General features: G+C 36.6%; 1 long non-coding RNA gene across 1 annotated transcript; it reads left to right on the top strand.

Annotated features, from left to right (window-relative positions):
• Nucleotides 1–1,057: 1,057 nt before the first annotated feature.
• On the top strand, nucleotides 1,058–13,633 carry LOC103104123 (uncharacterized). Its single transcript, XR_008914833.1, has 2 exons — nucleotides 1,058–1,368; nucleotides 11,588–13,633. It is a non-coding gene; the product is annotated as an uncharacterized LOC103104123 (long non-coding RNA).
• Nucleotides 13,634–16,751: the final 3,118 nt, after the last annotated feature.

The raw sequence follows: 16,751 nt of genomic DNA on the forward strand, positions 1-16,751 counted from the left end.
AGAGAGCTCCTTGAGAACAATGGAAGTACTTTGATCCATGCTTATGGAAGGGACAGGAAGTTCTTTGAGTCATGACTGTTTTAGAATTGATACAATGGGATACTAAGTACCTATAAAGGTGGGGCAACTTGTAAACTACTTAAACCTAAAAGGGTGATAACTTATTCAGAGGTTTTCTCTAATGAAATTTGTCGACATAGCAGCATTTTTTCCCTGACTTACTAAAGAGATTAAAAACTACTCAGCTGTGAATTCAAAATGGGTGGTCCTTTAGAAACATCTACAGTGATTGTAGATGTAAGGACTTAGGGGAGGTGACAGAGAAGATTTTGCCCTTAAAAATAAGAGCTCAGGGAAGAGCTGGGAAGTCATTCTGAAACATTCAGATTGGAGAGACTCATTCTGAGGAGACTGATTCTGAAACATTCAGATGGAGGAGGGAGCTGGTGAAAGCAGCTGAGATGCTGCTGGCCTGGTGTCATTAGAAATCCTTACTTAGACAGATCTTATGGTGAGTTATAAAAAACTGACTGATTTCTCTTTTAAGACTCAGGTCTAGGCTATATTGGCTTGAGGCCCTTCATACTTATTCCTTTCTTACTCTCTCTCTCTTTCTTTGATTACTCATTGTATTGTTAATTAAAATCTCTATAAAACCCAATTGACTTGAGTATTTGAATAATTGGGAATATTTCCCTGGCGACCACCTTATATTTGACTTAAAATCCAAGACACTGTTGTGAAACATATTTCTGTGGTCAAATTTACTCACCCTCTCTTATATCTATCTCAATTTATATCTTCCACTATTTTAATCACTACAGTTTAAGACCTCAACCATTTAAAATCTCACACTGTACTCAGTTTTGCTTTCTTGTTTCTTGTTTTTCTTTTTTCTTTGTGAATCTCCATTTTTTCTTTTGAGGAATGTTACTTATTATTTAACTTTGTGTGTTGGTTTTTTAGAACTCTTTCATTTGTCTTACAACAAGAGGAATACTATCAAATTTTTCTTTATGTTTTTCCTCACTATCTGGCTCTTCCTCAGTCATAGTTGGGGACTTATTGCCACTTTCTCTCAGCTGTTGTTCTGCTACCATGTCATGAGATCTGCTGACTATAGTTTCTGTTCCTCACCTAACCACAACTTCCCTATTTTTTGTTGTCCCAACTACCAGACTTAGATAATTTCAAAGTTCACTTTAGTTTGGGCAATGGGGAGTGTTTGACTTGCTTATTTGGGGGTATATTAAAGATTCCATTGGATGAAGTATAGCTAGACTTTTGCTTCAAATCTATTTCCTCCTCAAGGTTTGGATCTGTTGCTGGGTCTCCACTTCAGTTGTTTATATTCTTTAACAAGCTTAGGTAAGTGTGCTGCTCCTGAGGTAAGGGGATGAGCAGTTAGACTAGCTAACTGCCATGGGAGAAATGATGAAAACCACATTAGCACTCCAAAGGGAGACTGGGATGGTTTTTCAGGATATGATTATAAGACAGGAAGGAGGAGGGTGGTGGTGGTGGTGGTGAGAGTTCAGAATCATTCTTACAGTTATTTCCATTTAGAAAGCTTTAACACCATTTGGAATTGTTTCCTATTGCCTCTTCTCTTTGTGTTAAAATTTTATTGTCTCTAGATTTGGCACATTAGTTGATTATCTGAGTTGTTGGGTTCTAGAAGTCATTTAGGGATCTTGCTTATTCCACCATTTTCATCATCCTTTGTTTTGCAGCAGCTTTCTTTGTCTTCATTTCTCACATAAGAGCTAGTAATATAAGTAGATTTCTGGGCAGGATCTGTAGCCTTCAGCCTGGTTTTATAGCTTTGGGGTTACCTTCCTTTCTTCTCAGAAGAACTAGACTTCCAGGGCTTCAATTCTGTCCCCAGTTCATATTACTGAGACATTAATTAGTTTTTGTTTCTAGTCTAAAGAAGTCCTCCATAGCAAGAGAGGAGGTAGGAAAAAGATACGTAGTACCTGGACAAGAATCTGAAACTTACAGTACTAGTATTTAAATTAAATTTTATAGATTATTTAAAATCTGTGTTTCTTAATAATCACTCTCTCAACATCCTGTCATCCTGACCACAGAGGAAGAAGTGAGTTTCATAGGAATAATGACTACTTTCTTTCTCTCTTGAGTTGTCAGTGCTAAAGAATCAATCTTCTTGTCAACTTCCTGGAGATCAGCCTCTTTGTACTTAGCTAGGGAGTAAATGTGGCCTTTTTCTGTGACTGTACTGTGATTTTTGCTGGTGAATAATGTAGCTAACTATGAGAGTTGCAGGACATAATAATCATCAAAACACTGAACACACAGGTGGTTATAGGTTTTTCCTGTTACTTTGCTGTTGCTTAATACCTTTCCCCTTCAGATTCTATAATGATACATCATCATGCATTTTCATTTCATCCACAAGGTGATCTCCTTCAGACTATACCAGCAGATTATCATTTCCAGCAGGTTCTAATATTCCTGGAGAGACTTTGTGTATGGTCTTTGTGATATGTGCTTACTAGTTCTCCTTAAATGTTCCTCTTTTTCTCTTCAACAAAATTTGGGTTTATTTAGTATCATTTGGTTCCAAGAAATTTCCAGAAAGCTTAGTGGCCTTTGCAGACAAAAATCCCTGGGTAAAAAGAGCATTGATTCTAACAGTTTTGGGAAGAGGCGGGGTGTAATCTTGCTAACAGTTATTGATTGAAGGGTTCAGGCAAAAAGCAAAACAAAACAATTCAGCTAGTATTTTTTTTTTAACATTCTTTCATTTGTACACTCAGTTCTTTGATCTTTAAATATTTTGCTAACATTCGTATTCATAGACTTTTTCCCATTAAAAAAATCATTAGAAATTTTCTTCTGAGGAATTCTTAGATGCATCTCATGAATCTTGGTGGTTAATGACTAATATTTGTTGTTTCTGGGTGCTCTGGAGTAGAATTTTTAAAAATGCATTTAAAAAAGGTCTGTTGACCTTTTCTTCTGACCACTGTATTAGTTTAACTAGGGTGTATCTCTTGTGGCATAAACACTCAGAAGACAACCACACCATTGACAGAAAAGTGAGAGACTGCTGTCCCCTGGTGGCTATTTTGCTAATACTTCCCTAATGATACTAATTAGTATTAATGTAATTAATATATAATTTTATATACTAATTAGTATATGCTAATAATACCTTGTCCCCTTTCATTTTTTATTTCTTCTCCAATAGATATCATGATCTGTTAATTAATTTGTTCTCTTATCACATAAGCAACCTATCTTTTCTTTCTGTAATCCAGCTCTGTAATGTCCTGTTCTGTTCTTCATAGGTTATATGTAGCAGCCTGTTCACACTCCACCAGATGCCTTTCTCTGTGTGCTACAAAGTAAACCATATAATAGTTCTCCCATGGAACTAAATTTATGCTAAGTGGAAACAAGTACACAGAATTTGTATCTATCTCATGTTGACAAATTAAAAGTAATTTGCTTTGGAGAGGGGGGCCAATAATTGCAGAGATGTCAGGAAATGATTTGTGTCTGAGCTAGAAATTGAGCTAAACTTTGAAAGAAACAAGGGATTAGAATAATAATTATAGTTACAATTTGTCATGCAGTTGCCCAACTGCTCTTGACCCCTTTGAGGGATTTTCTTAGCAAAGAAACTGGAATTGTTTTCCATTTCCTTCTCCAGCTCATTTTACAGATGAGGAAACTAAAGCAAACAGGATTAAGTGGTTTACCTAGAGTCACCCACAAATCTGAGGCCAGAGTTGAACTCAGGAAGATGATTATTCTTGGTTCCAAGCCCAGGGCTCTATTCCCTAAGCCATCAATGGCTTCTATGGTATCCATGATAACAATAGCTAGAATTTATATGGAACATTCTGATTTGTGCAGTGCTTTATATGTGTAGTGATACTCCTATAAGGTTGTGTTGCTATTATTATCATTTTGCAGATGAGGAAATTGAGATCTAGAGACTTACCCAGTGTTATATGGCTAGTAAGTGTCTAATTTAAAATTTGAACTAAGTCTGTGTGACTCAAAGCCCAGCACTCTATCTAATGCCCCAGAAAAGTGCTGTAAGGAGTGAAAGTGAGAAGGGAGCATGTTGTAGGCATGGGGAACAGCCTGCACAAATGCATGGAGAAGGCAGATGGCTTGGTATATAGGAAGAAGAGCAAATTGACTCGTTAGGATGGAACATAGAATGTTTGAGGGCAGTAAATGTGAAATTAGTCCAGATTTAGAGGTTGAAGGCTTTAAGTGGTCTAAAAATATCTTGTACGTCAGAGTTGAATGGACACAAGTTTGTTCAACTAATGAATTTGTCTTCTGCATTAAGGTTTAGAGAATAAGACTTCTGTGAATTTTTCTATGAGCTGGAAAAATGTAAGACTGACCAGACGAAGGAACTATTATGAACATTTTTGCTTCCATTACATAATTATTTAACTTGAAAATGTTTTATTAAACTAGTCAAGGAGCCTCACAAAATCCATCATAATCAAAGATGATATAATATCTGCTTGAGAATTTTTTTGATGGTGAATTCAGTACAAAAATGTAGTTCTAGAACTTGTTAATTATAAGTGCTTGTATACATTTAATTAATCCGAAATCAAACCTCAGTCTAAGCCACTGCATATGTACATTAAAGCAAAAAAAAGGACAAGTCATGAAAAAAATACTTGGGATTTAATAATGATGTTAAACTATCTTTCCAACTGAACACCATCAGAATAAGAAATGCTTGGCGTTTGCCAACTATCCTCAAGATAACCACAATAAAACTAAAGCACCTCAAAATGAATCTTGGAGCAGTGGAACCAACAGAAGACAGGGTAAAACAGTGCTACAGCCAAGAACCACATGGAGGAATAGCAAAGGGTGCCCATCTCTCTGGGGTAGGAGGGGAGAAGGTGATCCAATGTGGGGCAGAATACTGGTGTGATACAGAGCAAATAACAGGGGAAAGACCACAGGCAGAGTTGGTATAGCCTCATCAAGGGGATTGGAGAAACCAGTATAATTTGGTACTGGTAGCAATGGGAGGAATGTGGCCCTTCACTGTCCAGTCAAAGTAGAGTCTAGGTGTGACTCAGTATGGGCAGCAGTGGGGAAAGCTTTGCCCAGCAAGGTCCAGCCATGGTGGGAGAAGGTAGAACCTGAAGTGATCCAGCACAAGTGGCATCTGTACAGAACAGTTGCAGACATCTCCATAGCAGGTCAACCAGGCCGCCTTTGTGGAGTGCACAATCTGTAACCTGGGATAGCTGAGCTGACCTCAGAAACTGGAATAGAACACAATATAAGTTTGGGTTGTTACCTCCTCCACCCCAGGAATGGAGCTGAGCTTCAATATATGTGAAAACTCAGGAACCCCACTCTCCCCAAATAAGTAAAAGATAGAGAAAAAGGCTGATCGTGGAAAACAATTTTAGTAATAAAGATGACCAAAATGCAAGCTAAGAAAAGGACCACAATACAAAAAAGAAGAGCTGTGAATTCTCAAATGAAAATATGAAAGGATGCCAGGCCCAAAATGAATTCCTGGAAGAGCTTCAAAAGGGGTGTGGGGTGAAGCAAATAATAAGTGACTTAGAAAAAAATTAGCTGTACTGATCTGGGATAATCCTGAAAGACTTATGACAGGGAATGCTATCCACCTTCTGAGAATGAATTGTTGGAGTCATCTTTCACATCAGTGTATCTTTGGTTTTATTTTGGGGTTTTGGTTGTATATGAATGTCTCTTATAATGAATATGGAAGTATGTTTTGAAAATTTTAGAATCTCCAGACCAAGGAGAAAACACAAATAATCAGGAAAAAAAAAAGCACTTCAAATATAATGGAGTCATAGTTAGGATTACATAGAACTTAGCAGCTTCTATGTTAAAGGACTGGAAGACATGGAATATTATATACACAAAGAAAAAGATCTAGATTACAACTAAAAATCATGCACTCTGCAAAACTGAGTCTAGTACACCCAGGGAAGACATGCACCTTTGATGAAAAAGAGGACTTCTAGATATTTCTGACAAGACACCCTGAGTTGAAAAGAAAATCTGATGATCAGATTCAACACTCAAGAGAAGCACAAAAAGACAAAAACAAATAAACAAACAAAAAATCCAGGGGATTCATTCCTATATTGGAAAATATAACTTGGACACAACATATTTATGATACAATAGACACTTAAGGTACCTACAATACTTAAGGTAATCAAGGGAAACAATGGTTTTCAACTAATTCCATTACCACATAAGGTGATAACTGCATACATAAAATATCTATTAGCTATTTCCTGATTGTAACAATGAAGATACTTAGTTTAACAAAATCAGGAATGTCTTGGGAACTTTAAAATTACTCCACACTACTTTGACCAGACTTTAGGGGAAGATAAAATTGTAATCTCCTGATTGAACATTGAATGTACTTAACTCTTACCTTATAGTGAAGCTAGAACTTTAAGTTAAGTCTATTTTAAGATCTTAATACAAAAAGGTGTTAAGTAACTAAAAAGGTTAAATTAATCACAAAAAAGTTTAAGTAACTCACAAAAAGTGAACTTAACAAAGAAGTGTTAAGTAACTATAAAGATATAATCTAAACAAAAGATGAGAACTAAAAGTATGGGCAGTCCTGGAGAAAAGCCTTTGATGTGATTGGTAGATGTGAAAATTTAGAGGAAGAGACACAACGGTGAAAGATTTATATATTTGGGTCACTTGCTCTCTCTGGCACCTTTTGGCAGCAGAGAGTTGGCTGATAGCAGCGTGCTAGGCCTTTCAGCATCTTAGCGTGGCTACAAGCTATTATCAGTGGTGAGTTTCTGGCTGTTTTCCTCCTTTACTTTCCAACTTTATCCTCTTAGAAGCCTCTAATCTTCTTCAGAGACCTAGAGGTGGGGATTTTAAACTCCCCCTGGCACAGGCCAGGCAGGAGAAATCCTTTGTCCTCTTCCCTCCTTCTCCTTAAATTCCTTCCTTCTATATTAATTAAATTACCATAAATTTCCAGACTGACTTGGGTATTTTACTTGAGATTTCCCTTGGCAACTAATTAAATCTAGATTTAAGTCATAACCCTAAAATGATCTTTACAAGGGACAAGAGCAAATCTGGGATAGCAGCCACAGCTAAGGAAGGCAGAAGGGAGAAAATCTCCAAAGCCCCTCTCCTTTCTCTGAGCCAACCCTAAACATCAGCTATCCTCTCCTAGATCCTGTTCCCTTTTCATCCCCAAACCGTTTCTCCATTACATCTGCTGTCTCCCCTGAACCCCACTTTGAGAAGGGAGGACTCCACTCTTTTTCTCTTTCTTGATACTACAAAACCTCTTCTTCATTACTGTATACTTTAAATTTATTTCTAGTAAAGAGTATATTGTGAGACTCTGACTTTTAAATCCATTCTTCTATCCTCTTCCATTTTATGGGTGAGGTCATACCATTCATATTCATAGTTATTACTGACTGTGTATTTCTCTCCTTTTTATTTCCTCCTCCATTTATCCTTTTCCCCCTCGCCTTGACTTTCTCTGTTCATAAATGTTTTTTACTTCTGACTACCACCTCCTAGAGTTCTAGAAAAAGAACAAATCAAAACTGCTCAGTTAAATCCAAAATTAGAAATCTTGAAAATCAAAGGAGAGATTCAAGATAAGAAAACCATTGAACTAATAAATAAGACAAGGAGCTGGTTTTATGGGGAGAAATAGATAAACCATTGGTTAATTTAAAAAAAAAAGAAGAAAATGAAATTACAAGTATCAAAAATCAAAAGAGTGAATTCACAGCCAATGAAGAGGAAATGAAAGCAATTATTAGGAGTTATTTTGCTCAATTATATGCCAATAAATCTGAAAATCTAAGCAAAATAGACAAATAGTTTAAAAAATATAAATTGCCCAGAATTTTAAAAATTATTTTAAAAAATTAATTTATTTAATCAATTTAGAACATTATCCCTTGGTTACAAGAATCACATTATTTCCCTCCCACCCCTCCCCCAACCCTTCCAACAGCCGACATGCAATTTCATTGGGTATTACATGTCTCCTTGCTCAGAACCCATTTCCATGTTGTTGATATTTGTACTAGGATGTTAATTTAGAGTCTATATCCTCAATCATATCCCCCTCTACCCTCATGTTCAAGTAGTTGTTTTTCTTCAGTGTTTCTATTCCCACAGTTTTTCCTCTGAATGTGGATAGTGCTTTTTCTCATAGATCCCTCCAAGTTGTTCAAGATCACTGCATTGCCACTAACGGAGAAGTCCATTACATTTGATTGTACCACAGTGTATCAGTCTCTGTGTACAATGTTCTGGTTCTGCTCCTTTCACTCTGCATCAATTCCTGAAGGTCATTCCAGTTCCCATGAAATTCCTCCACTTTATTATTCCTTTGAGCATAATAGTATTCCATCACCAATATATACCACAATTTGTTCAGTCATTCCCCAATTGAGGGGCATCCCCTCATTTTCCAATTTTTTGCCACCACAAAGAGCTCAGCTATGAATATTCTTATACAAGTCTTTTTCCTTATTATCTCTTTGGGGTACAAACCCAGCAGTGCTATGGCTGGATCAAAGGGCAGACAGTCTTTTATCGCCCTTTGGGCATAGTTCCAAATTGTCCCCCAGAATGGTTGGATCAATTCACAACTCCACCAGCAATGAATTAATGTCCCAACTTTGCCAAATCCCCTCCAGCATTCATTTACTTTCCTTTGCTGTCATGTTAGCCAATCTGCTAGGTGTAAGGTGATACCTCAGAGTTGTTTTGATTTGCATTTCTCTGATTATAAGAGATTTAGAACACTTTTTTTCACATGCTTTTTAATAGTTTTGATTTTTTTAACTGAAAATTGCCTGTTCATGTCCCTTGCCCATTTATCAATTGGAGAATGGCTTGATTTTTTGTACAATTGATTTAGCTCTTTATAAATTTGAGTAATTAGACCTTTGTCAGAGGTTTTTGTTATGAAGACTGTTTCCTAATTTGTTGCTTCCCTTCTAATTTTGGATGCATTAGTTTTGTTTGTATAAAACCTTTTAAATTTGATGTAATCAAAATTATTGATTTTACATTTTGTGATTTTTTTCTAGCTCTTGCTTGGTTTTAAAGTCTTTCCCAAAGATCTGACACGTATACTATTCTGTGTTCACCTAATTTGCTTATAGTTACCTTCTTTATATTCAAGTCATTCACCCATTCTGAGTTTATCTTGGTAAAGGGTGTTAGATGTTGATCCAAATCTAATCTCTCCCCTACTATCTTCCAATTTTCCCAGCAGTTTTTTTTTATCAAATAGTGGGTTTTGGTCCCAAAAGCTGGGATCTTTGTGTTTATCATAGACTGCCTTGCTGAGGTCACTTACCCCAAATCTATTCCACTGATCCTCCTTTCTGTCTCTTAGCCAGTACCATATTGTTTTGATGACCACTGCTTTATATAGTTTGAGATCTGGGACTGCAAGGCCTCCTTCCTTTGTGTTTTTTTTTCATAGTTTCCCTAGATATCCTCCATCTTTTGTTCTTCCAAATGAACTTTGTTATGTTTTTTTCTAATTCAGTAAAAAAGTTTTTTGGTAGTTCAATGGGTATGGCACTAAATAAGTAAATCAATTTGGGTAAAATTGCCTAGAATTTGATGTGAAGAACATGGAGGGATGCCATCTTTAAAAAATAAAAGAAGGTAGTGTTAGGTTGTTTGTTGTTGTTGTTGTTAGTAGAGGACACTTGTGCTCTGTTCCTCTCCAGAAACATAATAATTGTCTTAGAAATTCCAGACTTCAATATTTCTTATGTAAGACTGGGCAGTTTCTAACCCAGGAAGCAAAGTCAACTTAGTGCTGGATTTAGGATGACTTAATTTAGGATGACATAATCTTCATTTTTTATAATGTCCTGTGATTTGTAGATTTCTTTATTTTACCATTTCCTCCTAAGCTGCTAGCCAAGATATTTTTTTAAAAGACTTTATTCAAGCACAGTAGGGGAAAGAACGGACTCTGTCAGCTGATCAACAAGCATTTATTAACTTATTGGTTTTTATTGTGTGACAGGTACTCTGGAAAGTGCTAAGAATATAAAGTCAGAGAATCAGGATTCCTGTCTTCAAAGATCTCATTTTTTAATGGAGACACAACATGCAAATAACTATATGCATTCAAAAGTATATCTGGTGTAAATGGAAGGTAGTCGCAAAGGAGAGCACTAGCAGAGGATATTGGAGATGAGAAAGAGGGTATTGCCTTTGCAGGAGGGATTTGAAACAAACTTTGAAGGAAGCCAGGGATACGAGCAGCTAAAAGTGAGGATGAAGAGCAGTGACATGCTTATCAGATTTGGAATTAATGGTATAATTCTGGGAGGAATCATTGACTAAAAGAATCATCATCCAAAAAGATTGTAGCATCTTGGAAAATAAGCCCAAATCAAGTGAAGATAAATATAAAGATTATAATTGGTTTAAAAAGTTCAAGAAAAAAGTTCAGAGAGAACAGTAGTTCATGGGGAAAGTTTTTATAGTATTTTATTTTTATGTCATAGTAGACAGCATGTTTTCATGTCCATTTCTTTTTGGCAATATCAGATAATCAATGAATTTTAGGGTTGGAAGAGGCTTCTGGAAGCAAGTAATCTAATTTATACCACCAAAGAAGATCCCAATTTAATATAACTGACAAGTCGTCATCCAGTCCTTGCTTGATGATTTCTAGTTAGGAGGGAATCTTATCTTTCAGGATAGTCCATTCAACTTTTAAATAACTCTAATTGTGCTAACATTGAACACAAATCCACTTATTGTTGACTTCTAATCATTTCTATTTATTCTGCCCTTTAGATCCCAACACATTTTACTCTCACTTCCACACTAAAGGTCTTGAAATATTTGAATACATTTGTCATGTCTCCCTGACCAAAGGGAGGTAATAGATGACCCTTTCTGAGGTCCCATTCAGTTTTCTATCTCATCCAATGAGATGAACTCACCACCCTTCACAATCCTGGTTGTCCCCATTTAGATGTTCTCCATCTTATTATTATTATACTTCCTTAGTTAGAGAACCCAGTCTTGAAAATGATATATTCCAGATATTGGTCTAACTAGAGCAGTCTTATTCTGTCTTGGTGTCAGAGGAAACTGAGGTGTTGGTGGAATCCAACCAATGTCAAGCAGGGTCTCTGGACATCAGGAGACAGAAAGAGACTATCTTTTAAGCAGCTCTTGAGTAAAGGCCATCAAATTTAGTGGAGAAGCATAAAGACATCATGAAGTAGAAGGGGTCTGTGGTCTCATTTTAAGTGATGCTCTTTGCCTTAGAGTAATTTCTTTATAATCTTGTCTTTCCTTTTCTATATAATCCTCCTTACACTTCCCCATATGATACTTTCTACACAGAGTGGTCAATAAATATCACTGACTGAATGGGGACATAGGATAATAGGGATGAAAGAGGAAGGTGATATGTAATACCTTGGGAGTCACATAGTAAATAGACTGGGAGGGCATGTGAATGTTTTATTTCCTCTTCCTCATTTTACGTGTTTTTCTTCTCACTGATCTCCTATAGGAGAGATGATTCATACTCTGAAGGGAACTTTTCCACTGTTGCAGTTGACACTTTGGGTGACTATGTTCCTGGTCACTGCAGAACTTCCCTCAAATTTCACTCCAGCTCAATGGTTCAATAAGCAGCACGTGCAGCACCCCAAGACCAAAGCCTCCAATGATGACATATATTGCAACAATGAGATGAGACAAATCAATAACTATACCCATAGGTGTAAATCTTTCAACACCTTCCTAGACTACATGCTTGAGGATATCATCAATGCTTGTTTCACACCCAACATCACCTGTAAGAATCTGCAGAAGAACTGTCATAAAAGTACATTGAAAGTTCCCATTACTAACTGTGTATTGACCAGTGATCATTATCCCAACTGCCGTTACCATGGCATTTCTAAAATGGCATTCTTTGTTATTGCCTGTAATCCCCCCTTGCTAGCGGACCATAGCAAAAGTAAACTACTTCCTGTGCATTTGGACAGCAGTACTGAGGGCCCAGGTCCCATACTTCTGTCTTCTTAATTTCTAACACCCTAATATTTTACCCTTCTGCTTCAAATTGTACTATAGATTTTTTTCTTTGACCTTTCTTACTTCTTAAGTCTCTGTAATGCTCTTATCCATTAACTTGTCAAACATTATCCTGCATGATAGGGCTGAACTTATCTTTCTGGATGGCTTCATCAAGGCATAAGACTCTCCTATTATTCTTTTACCTGATTTTCATTGATGAAATTAACCTTCCATAATCCCCATCCTAGCAAAGATGTGGAATTGAATAGTCTGTCTCTCCCATTCCTCACTGTCTCTTCACCTGTCCTATCTTTTTAACTACCTTAGATCCAATTGGAGGAAAAAGGAGATAAGTATATTTTTATTCTAGCTTCTTCCCATCCTTTATTGTGCTGCTTACACTGTTCTTCATGCCCCAACAATATCTTGGATTCCAATTCTGGGTATTATGGCTCTGTGTGCTGCCCCACATCTCCCTTGGATTAGTTTTTTTTCTCCTTAAAATGTAAGCTCCTTTTATAGCCCAAAGGGCTAAAAATATGAATACCCATTAATTGAGCAATATCAGTTCTATGTCTGTATTACAAAGAGATTTTAAAAAGGTGGAAAGGACCTGTTTGTACAAAAATATTTATAGTAGCTATCTTCATAGTGACAAAAAAATTGAAAACTGAGGGAATGTCCAGCAAATAGAGGATGGCTAAAAAATTGTGGTATATGAATGTAATAGAATATCTTTTTTCTATAAGAAACGATAAGCAGAATTATTGCAGAAAAACTTCAAAAGACCTACATGAATTGATGCAGAACAAAGGGATCAGAATCAGAGAATACACAGGAACACCAATAATGTATGATGAACAACTGTGGATGACTTAGTTATTCTCAGCAACATAAGGATCCAAGACAACTGCAAAGGGCTTATGATGAAAAATACTATCTGCCTCCAGAGAAAGAACTGATGGAGTCTGAATGCAGATTGAAGCAGATAATTTCCCATTTTATTTTCTTCATTTTTAAAACTGTTTTCTTCCACAACATGATGAGTATGGAAATATGTTTTTATGATTGCACATGTATAACTAATAGAAAATTGCTTACCATCTCAGAGAGGAGAGAGGATGAAAGAGAATGTGGATTCAAAATATCAGAAAACAACTATCTAGAAGAGTTTTTACATATAAATGGGAAAATGAAACATTACTATAAAAAAACACAAGATTTTTATGGACAGGGATTATCTTTCTTGTTTATACTTTTAATCTCAGTGATTGGTGCCTAGTAATTCCTTGATAATTGCTTTCCTGTCTGTCTATCAAATCATATATCTATATAGAATCTCTCTCTCTCTCTCTCTCTCTCTCTCTCTCTCTCTCTCTCTCTCTCTCTCTCTCTAAGAATGGATGAAATTTTAGTGTCTTTCCTGATTCAATATACCACAAGAGAAAGTGGCTTATCTTCTACAAGCTGAATTGTGAGGGTTAGATTAAACCAGGTGTTGTGCTGTCTTCAATAAAAGACTTTTTGCATACAATTGTGGGGAATCTTCTCTTATTAACAAAGGGATGATTTGAGCTATGATTTCATTAATATAGGGAATGAACTCCTAATCGATAAAACCCCCCTCTACCAATTAATGTCACCACCTTTTCTGCAATTTATAGACTTAGAGAATTGCCTAGATCCCTGAGAAACTAAGTTACATGACTTGCTTGGGGTCACATAGTTAGTGTGTGTCAGGACTTGATCCAAGCTCCTCCTGGTTACCATACTTTTTCTCTATTCACTATACCATGTTGTTTCTTATGTTATCAGTTATTACAAGAGTCTAAAAGAGAAAAGAGACTGGAGCATTGGTACTATGGGGAGAAAGAGGCCTGGGTAAAGAGGGAATCGGGAATAAGGAGCAGGAAATGGATAACTTCTCTTTCCAATTACTGGGAAGTTTCCCCAAGAGAGGTTGTAATAGTGGCATGACCCAAAAGCCCAGGGTAAGAGAAACTGGCAAGAAACAGTATGACTCCAATATCTAGACAACATGACATGATAGAAGGGCTACTTCTTGGGTGGGGAGGGACAAAAATCCTCTCCAAACTCCCCACTATTTGAGACAAAATGTTTAGAAAACTGAACACCCAGAAATATGCCAATGCATGAACTCAGTTGAAAGAAATGAGAAGGGTTGCTTTCAATCAAGCAATCACTCAGTCTAAGTGACAGATGCTATGCTAGGTGCAGGGAACACAAATGAGCAATTTTGTAGTCTATCTGGAGAAGGCAACAAGTTCATATACAGATATGATTCAAGTGTGATTGTAGAAAAAGGTAAATCATTGCATTTTCCCTTTCTTGACCTGACACAACATTTTAGAACAAGATTCCCATTCAAGTGTAAATCTTCATTTATCCTAATTCTTGTGAAAAGTCAATCAAAAGACAAAAGGGATTTACACTACCTCTGATTTTGAGACTAGCACACCAGTTGAGTAGAAAATCTCAATTTTTATCCCCCAGAAATACAATAAACTGCCTTCAAGACCAGTACTTGACCCAATGTTTTCTGTATACTAAGTAACTTTGGAAATGGCTTGTATTCAGAAGCAAATGTACTCTAAAGAGATACTTTCTTTCCTTTATGATGGATAATTTTCTCAGTGAAGATTTGTAACAAAATATAGAATAAAATTTTCTGGCTTATATTTTAAATGGAAAAAAATGCGAAGCTGTCTTGCACAAAAGACATGGGTGTTTTATTGGGTGGCTTGAAGGGAGGAAGAATAAATAATTTTATATTTTAAAACCCCTTAGCTTCCATGTATTGGTTCTAAGGTAGAAGAATGGTAAGGACTAGGCAACAGGGGTTAAGTGACTTGCCCAGGGTCACACAACTAGGAAGCGTCTGAGGCCAGATTTAAACCCAGGACCTCCTGACTCTGGGTATGGCTTTCAATCCACTGAGCCATATAGCTGCCCCCAGAATAGATATTTTTAGACTTTTCTTCCTTGATCCTTCTCCAAGAGACATTATTTCCTGCCAGGAAAGGAAGCAGGAAGTTGAGACTAGATGCTTGACTACTCTGCTCTCCTTCAGAGAAATGGAATATTGGGGCTAGAATTATCTATCTGTTCTCTCATAGAGTAGAAGATTACAGTTTGTGGTTTTTCAGGTTCAAGCTAAACCTCACTACTTCTTAATAGGGAAAGGATGACATGAACTTTATATGCAATATTTGACTTCCTTCCCACCAAATATCACACTGAACACACCTAGTAGGTAGCATAGAAAACCAGTTATCCAATGGATTGGCAAACAGAAATCAGGCAAAACATATCTAAGAAGATCCATACGAGGCAATACAGAGTGATGGACTTCTGTTATTAAGAGTGAGGTGAATCATTTCAACCAAAAGAAAAAGTCTCAGATTTTATCTAAGAGAAAATTCCCTGAAGTCTCTAGTGTAGCAAGCAAGGTATAGAGATTTGATCTCTATGAAATGGTCCCTATGATGAAAACCATTTCCTCTTCTGTTGGCTTTTTTCTAGTCTTATTCTGCCTTCATGAATCTGAAGTTGGATTGCCATCAATCATCTTTTTTCTCAAAGCTGGAAGCCAGAGAAACCTGCAGCAACTACAGAACCTGAAGAGATGGAAGAGAGATATGAAGAGAGCCAAGAGTCAGAAGAGAATGAAGAGAGTGAAGAGACTTGACAAGACTGGAGCTCTTCTTTTTCCTGCTCTTATTAACTTCCCTCCCCCTTATGTAGATGCAGGACTTTGATTTCTACCAATAAAGAGATCATTCGATACCAATTGACTTTGGGCCTGGGGTTAAAATTCTATCCCTGTTTGATTCTCTTTGCAGTCCTTTGCAAAGATCAATTGGGACAATTCTGAAACCTGTTATCAAACAGTATAAACACAAGCATCAGCCCTTTAAAAGGAGAGAGATTTTCCTTACAATTCCTTGTAATGAACTTTAAAACTCCTGAAACTAAAATAAACAATTACATATTAACAGCACATGGCACAGCAGACATTGCACTATAATGAACACAATCTGGGAAGATACTAAGGCAGTGATGGGCAACCTTTTGAGCTTGGTGTGTCAAAATTCACCAAAAAACCAAGCATAACTTGGGTGATGTGTTACTTTGAGAAAAAAAGTCTTTCTCGGCATGTGGCCCCATACTTCTCTGTATGCGGCCACATGCAGCTGCATGTCATCAAAAATGGCTACACGTGTCACAGGTTCACCATCATGGTACTAAGGCGATAACATGCTCTAACTATATACAGTATATATCATATGCACATTTCAAAAGTCCATGTATATGCATACTACACAGCAATTAAGTAAAAACAGTAAAGCTGGCTAACGAAACAAAACTAGCTAGGTGCAACAAAACACTATCAACTGGCTTATATTATATATATAATATACAATTTATTAGCAACAATGTGAACATAACACAATGGATATTATTTTATTTATTATGAACATAACAGGAAATAGTCAAGCAACACCAAAATAAGAAATAAGCATAATCATTCTGCAGTAATTCACATGCAAAGCATGTGTACAAGGGAATGATCCAGAAGCAAAGAAATATTGAATTTGGAAGAAATGCTTCAGAAGAGGAGCAATGGAACC

This window comes from Monodelphis domestica, chromosome 1 (genome assembly GCF_027887165.1).
Source record: "Monodelphis domestica isolate mMonDom1 chromosome 1, mMonDom1.pri, whole genome shotgun sequence".
NCBI classification, from domain to species: Eukaryota; Metazoa; Chordata; class Mammalia; order Didelphimorphia; family Didelphidae; genus Monodelphis; species Monodelphis domestica.